Source organism: Glycine soja, chromosome 9, assembly GCF_004193775.1.
Source record: "Glycine soja cultivar W05 chromosome 9, ASM419377v2, whole genome shotgun sequence".
Taxonomy (NCBI): domain Eukaryota; kingdom Viridiplantae; phylum Streptophyta; class Magnoliopsida; order Fabales; family Fabaceae; genus Glycine; species Glycine soja.
The window spans coordinates 29042283-29050291 of record NC_041010.1 but is presented as its reverse complement, the minus strand read 5'-3'; positions in this window follow the sequence as shown (position 1 = coordinate 29050291).

Genomic DNA, 8009 nt, shown 5'->3' with positions numbered 1-8009 from the left:
ATGTTTAGCATTTCGTTTCTAAATGACCATTCAGAGGAAACACTGGGTTTGACAAAAATAGAAGAAATCCACTCAAAGTGTATCAATCTCGCACAGGTAAGTGTTTTATCCTAATTCCGAACCATAGATATGTCATGACTTGATTTTACAAATCATTTCCTATCAAATCAAAGATTACATGCGTGATCATGGATCAATAGGACTTCCCTTGGAAACGGGTTCTTTTGGTGGTTTTTTTGGCTTTTGATTTTTTTGGCTTTTTTTTGGCTTTTTTCCTTTTCTGTTTTGGTTTAGTGCGGGGCGAAAAAGTCGCTAGCACACAAGATTTTGGTTGGCAATTAAAGGGAGAAGACCACTTTAGGTCATGGTTTCCTTTCCTTCTTTTCGTTCATTTGGTGACAATTCTGTATTGTTCAGATATTGTCCGGTCCAAAGACCTTTCTGCACATTTCTTCTGTTTTCTTTCGATCCTTGATCAAGAGCTTTCTTTCCTTCTTCTTCTTCCTTTTTTACTTTCTCCCATTCTTTGATTGGGAATTTTCTTTCTTTTCTTTTTGCTTTCTCCCACTCTTTGATTGGGAATTTTTCTTCTTTTCTTTTTTTGCTTTCTCTTTGATTGGAAATTTTCCTTCTTTCCCTTTTTTTTGCTTTCTCTTTGATTGGAAATTTTCCTTCTTTCCTTTTTTTTTGCTTCCGAGGGTAAGGATTGACATTCTCACCCTGGGTCAAGGTTTATGGTGAGTCAGGATTTCGGCTCAAGACTTGTAGAATGGCTAGACATGATACATGTCAGGGTTTGGTTTGGTTCAAGGATAAAAGGGATGCCCCACATTATTTCCATGACACAAATGCAAAAATGATGATTTGGAAATTTTATGCAAAACTGGTCATGCATGCACCTATGCGGACACTCAAGTGTCAAATTTTTATGGTCATGTGATGCTAGGGCTCAGGATTCATTTCCTCTATTTTTAGTCAACCCAATGTTTCCAAAATATGTTCTTTTATCAATTTGTGCATTCATCCGAGTCCATTTTGGGTGTCCGGAAAAATTTTCACAGCATTCACCCTTCAGGTGTATACACATTTTTTTTCCAAAAACTAGCTATGATCAGCGAATTTTTCTTTAAAGAAAAGTTGGAAGTCATCTCTTTTCAAAAGCATGTTAGTTTTTCAGCTAGACAGCTTATTTTTCTTTTTTCTCTCTTTTTCCTTTTTATCATTTGTTTATTTCTTTTTCTTGTTTGTTTTTTTGTTTTTTTCCCCCCCTTTTTTTTCATGAGGTATTTTGCTACCTAAACATGTGTATATTTTTGTGAGGTATTTTTGCTATATACATGCATATCCAAGGTATCTTGCTACCTAAACATACATATATATATTTTGTGAGGTATCTTTTTGCTACATACATGCATATCTAAGGTATCTTGCTACCTAAACATACATATATATTTTGTGAGGTAGTTGTTTGCTACCTAAATTACATACATGCATATCTAAGGTATTTTTCACTACCTAAACACGCATACATATATTTGTGAGGTATGACTACCTTTCGAGCTTGTGCTCGTTTTATTTAAATTCTTAGGATCATGAGCAACTAGGTGTGTCCCAATATGACTTGAGAAACAAAAGGTGATCAAATAGCAAGCAGAAATTTAAAAGTTACTAGGTTGCCTCCTAGTAGCGCTTCTTTAACGTCTTGAGCTGGACGCCTAATGATTTGTCGATCATGGACCTAGTACTCTGCTTACCTTTGGCTTTGGACTTGGTCGCCTATTGGTCGGCCATGTGTCATAGGCAACGCTCTAACCTTTTTGTGGATGAGCTGAGGTGAACTCTAGAGGTGGTGGCGGTGTGTCTATTGCTTGCTACCGGCCATCCCAATGCTGCTGTGGTGTTTTGCCCTGCGCCCGTCTGGGGGCGCAGTACTTCTTGATGAAAGCCCGGTTAATGCGGGGCCTAATGGCCTTGTTGGGGCGACGGGCACTCTGTAGAACTGACAGAGGCCCGTAATCAGAGCTGGAAACCCCAGGGCCCTGTCGGACCTCTTTGGGTCCACCGGGTGTCCTGCGGGCGTGATCCCTGCAAACAATAGATGACATTAGAAATCAGTTTGGACCATATGCATACTTACCTATGTCGGGATGGCATGACCTTGCTGGGGGGTACGGGCACCCTGTAGGACTGATAGAGGCCCGTAACCAGAGCTGGAAACCCCAGGGCCCTGTTGGACTTTTCCGGGTCCACTGGGTGTCTTGTGGGTGCGATCCCTGCAAACAATAGATGGTATCAGAAATCAGTTGAACTATATGCATACTTACCCATGTCGGGACGACACAGACCAACTGATACTTTTGCAGGGGGAGATTGGCATTGCGGTCGCTGGGCAGAATGTTGCTAAGTAGCAATGTCATCTATATCTGTGTAAGAGTGGTCATGTTGGTGCGCATGATCCGCACTCGTCTCTTTGCAGCGGCACGGGTGAAATCTTGCCCCGGTATGCATAGTAGCCGTGTGATAGCCTCCCTCTCTGGTTGTGCTCGCATAGTTGGCCCTCCTCCAATATCAGGGGGTGCCCCAGGAACCGTTAAAAGGAAACTACTGGTCCCTTAACCGGGAGTGCAAGTCTCGGTTAAGCATTTAAGGACAAAGGACCTTAAACTCTCTTAAGGTGCGGATGTGGAGCACACTGAAAATAAGGACACGTAGCCCTCTAAAGGTGAGGGCGTGGAGCCCTCTCAAGGCGAGGATGTGTAGTCCTCTGTTGGTGAGGACGTGTAGTCTTCTTCAAGGTGAGGGCGTGCAACCCTCTGTTGGTGAGGACGTGTAGTCCTCTCAAGGTGAGGGCGTGCAGCCCTCTGTTGGCGAGGACGTGTAGTCCTCTAAAGTGAGGATGCGTAGTCCTCTCAAGGTGAGGGCGTGCAGCCCTCTGTTGGCGAGGACGTGTAGTCCTCTAAAGGTGAGGATGTGCAGTCCTCTAAGGTGAGGATGCGTAGTCCTCTGAAGGTGAGGACGTGTAGTCCTCTGATGTGAGGACGCGTAGTCCTCTGAAGGTGAGGACGTGTAGTCCTCTGATGGTGAGGACGTGTAGTCCTCTAAAGGTGAGGGCGTGTAGCCCTACGAAGGTGAGGGAGTGCAATTCTCTGAAGGTGAGGACGTGCAGTCCTCTATAGGTGAGGGCATGTAGTCCTACGAAGGTGAGGACGTGCAGTCCTCTGATGGTGAAGGCGTGAAGCCCTCTGAAGGTGAGGGTAACTAGTACCCAAGGCGAGGGCGTGTAGCCCTCTCAAGGCGAGGACGTGTAGTCCTCTGGAGGTGAGGGCGTGCAGCCCTCTGATGGTGAGGACGTGTAGTCCTCTCAAGGCGAGGATGTGCAGTCCTCTGTTGGTGAAGGCGTGAAGCCCTCTGAAGGTGAGGGTAACTAGTACCCAAGGCGAGGGCGTGTAGCCCTCTCAAGGCGAGGACGTGTAGTCCTCTGGAGGTGAGGGCGTGCAGCCCTTTGATGGTGAGGACGTGTAGTCCTCTCAAGGCGAGGACGTGTAGTACTCTGAAGGTGAGGACATGCGGTCCTCTGATGGCGAGGGCGTGTAGCCCTCTGAAGGTGAGGGCGTGCAGCCCTCTGACGGTGAGGGTAACTAGTACCCAAGGTGAGGACGTGTAGCCCTCTCAAGGCGAGGACATGTAGTCCTCTGGAGGTGAGGGCGTGCAGCCCTCTGATGGTGAGGGTAACTAGTACCCAAGGGTCCACCCTTATGAGAAAGCAAGAGATCGACTCATCGAGAGGGCCGGTCATCCCAAATTCACAAGATTTGGACATTAGATGTAGGAAATCTATGCAGTTAACATGATTTTTAGGGATGCAGATGCATGCAACCTTTGACGTGAAATTTGGTAAATGCAGACTTCATATGAAACAATGCAATGTAATGGAAGGTTGTACAATGTTCATGACATTCTTTCCCTATTTTGTGATTTTGATTTTGATTTAATTTTTTTGGAAAACACAGATTGAGTGTCCTTTTGAAAGAGGTGATAATTCATGCAACCTCATCCTATCTTTTTGCAAATCTCTCCGGGAACTCCCTCAGAGTGTGTGTTCTGTTTGATTTAGTCACTTGACCATTTTGGAGTGACGGCAATAGAGTCGTTTGATGTTTGATCAATCCATTGAAATCCTAGGGTTTGTCCCCCCTTTTTTGTTAAAAACATCGATGGGTGAGAACTTTTGATCGGCCCATATGTTCACTTGAGGCTCATGCACGGTGCCCCTCATTGCCCCAGTGTAAGGCTTTGAGGTACCAATCGTTGTCTTTCGTCATGACCTTGTAGGAGGGAACCTATTGGGTGAGAACTTCTAATCTGCCCCTAGGTTCGCTTGAGGTTTTTGCATGGTGCCTTTCGTTGCCCCAGTGTAGGGCTTAGAGGTACCAAGTGTTGTCTTGTTTTCACGACCTCGTAGTGAGGAAGAATGAAAGAAGCAGTTGATTCTTGCAAAAAGAATTTTCCAAGGACGAGAAATAGTTGAAGGATTTTTCAGCTGATGGATTTAAGTCAAATGACTCCTATGTAGAAGCAAGATGTTTTGATGTCTTGATGATGCTAAAGGATCAAGTGCTTCTAAGTTTTATTCAAGACAAGAATCCAAGAAAGTCAAGATATATGATCAAGTTTGATCTCTTAGAATCTTTAGGAAGAAGTTTCCAAATTGAAAACAAACAAAAGGTTTGACCAAAGAATTCTATCATTTCAAATTGAGATTTGCTCTCTGGTAATCGATTACCAGCAGTTGAAAATGTTTTAATTCAAATTTTTAAAACCTGTAATCGTTTACACAAGTCTTGTAATCGATTACCAGAGGGGATTTTCAGAAAATAATTTCCAAGAGTCACATCTATTCAAATGGTTTATGAATAGGCATCAAAGGTGGCTTGGAAGCACGAATTTAAAGAGAGTTTTCATTGCCCACAAAGTTTATCCTCTCAAAAGATTAAGAGTTTTTCTAAACTGAACTGTCTTATCCTCTCAAAAAGATTCCTTGGTCAACCACTTGCATATTCAATAAGGAATTTTGATTGGTCTTCATTGTACAATCTATCCCTTTTAAGAGAGATTTCTTCTTCTCTTCTTCTTATTTCTGAAAAGGGATTAAGAGACCGTGGGTCTCTTGTTGTAGAGTATTCCTGAACACAAGGGAAGGGTTGTCCCTATGTGGTTCAGACTTTGTAAAAGGAGTTTTACAAAGAGAGTGGAAAATCTCAAGTGGGTTGCTTGAGGACTGGACGTAGGCGCGGGAAGTGGCCGAACCAGTATAAATCAAGTTTGCATTCCTCTCTTCCTTTAAACTTCTTTTATTTATTACTATTTATCTTTTGCTTTAAAGAAGTTTATTTTGAATTGTCTTTTGAGTAATTCATGTTAAGGGTGCATTGTTAATCCAAAAAGAAAGAGTGATAGTTCAATTGGGGAATAGTCTTCGTATCTTAATTCAACCCCCCCTTTTCTTAAGGTAACTAAGGCCATTTATCCAACATTCTATTCTTTGATAACTCACTTCTCTCCAAAAAGACAAACTTTCCGGAATGAGGTCACATGAATGTCTTGAAAACACAGTCAATCAAATGCTTTTTTTTTTCTTTTTGAACTCCCCTTTTTTATTTTTATTTTGAAACTTATTTGTTTTGAGCTTTATTTGTTGTTTTACGGCAACCCCACCAACGTGTAAGACGAGTAATCTCTGATTGAACGGTCTTGGAAGTCCGAACTCAGGAGCACAGGTCACTTGAGCAAACAGACCAATGGCTTGCACCCACATTCCGATGAGAGTTGAATAAGCAAACATGCGTTTGTGAGAGGATGAGAGACAAAGATATCAACTTTATCCATTTCATTTAACATTGTAACTGTGGTTTACAATAATGGCATAAACTTGGAAACCCTGATGAGTCATTAGAGACACCTAACAACAGCCTTCAAAATTGCCCCATGTGTGGCATCTCTTGTCAATGTCAGGATTTACACACGATTCCCCTCAAATTTCAGCCAGCATCAATTAGACTTCACACTTTATGCTTCGGGGTCATACAATGCTCAATGGAATGCCCAGGGGCTCCTCCATGATAAGCACACGTTGCGTTCGAGTCGTATCCTTAGAAAATTGGAGGTTGAGGAACCTTGGTTGGGGTTATGGCTACCATTGAATTATCGAGTGGATATGGGATCAAGTTTAGCATATGACAACGGAATTTGGGGTGAACCCTACAGGCTTTTTGCTGCAAAATTCCTTTTTGTTGGTGTTTTTTTTGGTTTGTGCTAAAGGTGGTCTTCGTCATTGGAAGTGCGGTAGACAGGCTTTGTGGTTGATTTAGGGATGGCCTTTGTGGATAACTGGGTGGTGGGTAAGGAGGTTTGTTATTGGCTGAGTAATGACATTTTTGGGTTGGTGGGAAACTTGGCCGTATAGGAATGGCAATCACAACATGGGTTTCTCCCTCTTTCTCACCCTCTTTATTTGCCCCAGTTTTCTCAGTCGTCCTAGTAGGATGATCAAATTTGCCTCTTTTCGGACCCACATTGATCCTTTCACTGGCGAAGACCAAATCTGCAAAGCTTTGAGGGTGTGCAGCCCACCATCTTTTCATAGTAGAGTACCGATAATGTGTCTACCATCACGATTATCGTCTCCCTTTTTGCACATGTTCTGTAGTTGCATCCTATCCAGAACCATATCAGAATAGTACTAATACTGCCTAACGAAGGCAACCATTAGGTCCTTCCAAGTATGGACTCGGGAAGGTTCCAAGTTAGTGTACCAGGTAACAACTACCCCAGTAAGACTTTCTTGGAAGAAATGTATTAGCAGTTCCTCATCTTTGCGTATGCCCCCATCTTCTGACAATACATCTTTAGATGGTTCTTGGGGCAAGTAGTCACCTTGTACTTGTCAAAGTCGAGCACCTTGAACTTGGGAGGGGTGATGATATTGGGTTCTAGGAACAACTCTTTTAGGTTAGCAAAGGCATAATCTTCACCTCCTTCAATGGCCCTGAGCCTTTCCTCTAAATGATCCAACTTTTCCATTTCTGTCATAGCACGAGGGTTTTTACTTGTTGTGGAACGTGAGGGTTGTGGTTGTGGATGATACTGAGGGCCCTCCAAAGTCTTTTGCAGGGGTACACCACCAACTGCTTGCCCTTTAGCGGCATATCCGAGGCAAGGCTCGAAGTCGGCTAGATCGTGGTGGGGAATTTCATGCGTCTCCTCCATGGGTCGAGAGACATGTGGATGATCAGATTGAGGTTGTTGGCTCTTAATGAGTATGGGAGTGGAGTTATTGACATCCTCATTGGGAATGTACGCCACATTGGGAGGTGTATAGTTTGGGAGGCAAGCCATATGGCGGGAAGGCGTGCTTGTTTTGAATTTGCACATCATGGGGTCATCCGTACTTCCCAATTCTTTGCCTACCATATTTGAGGTTTGGATGATTCATTTGCTTGAGGCTAGATGGGAGCATCGGGTTCACCTTAGCGACAGCGCTAGTAGCGGCTACTATAACCGCATTGGCTTCCATTATCTTCTTCATGCTCATCATGGCCTCCATCATTGTGGCCATTTGCTCTTTCATGGCCTCCACTTCGGCCTTCATCTTCTCTTGCACCCCCTCTGCTTCACCCATTACTCTAGCTCTAGCACGAGTTCGATAAGGGCGCTGTAAAGCGTGTCCTTTTCTTTTTTATAACAATGATTAAGTTCATTTTATTTTATTTTATTTTATTTTTCAAGGAAAGAATGCAATGAGCAATGCAACCAATGAAAAGCATGGATGTATGCGAATGATGTACAGTTGAAGTATTGTGAATTTTTACGCAGAATATGGGGTTGAATCAATTTAGATTTTCAACATGATCCATGACATCTTTGTCAAGGTGAAACTGGAAGTAACAAGGACATCAACAATCCTAAATATGTTTGGTAGTAGACGAAGCAGTGATGTGACTCGATTCATC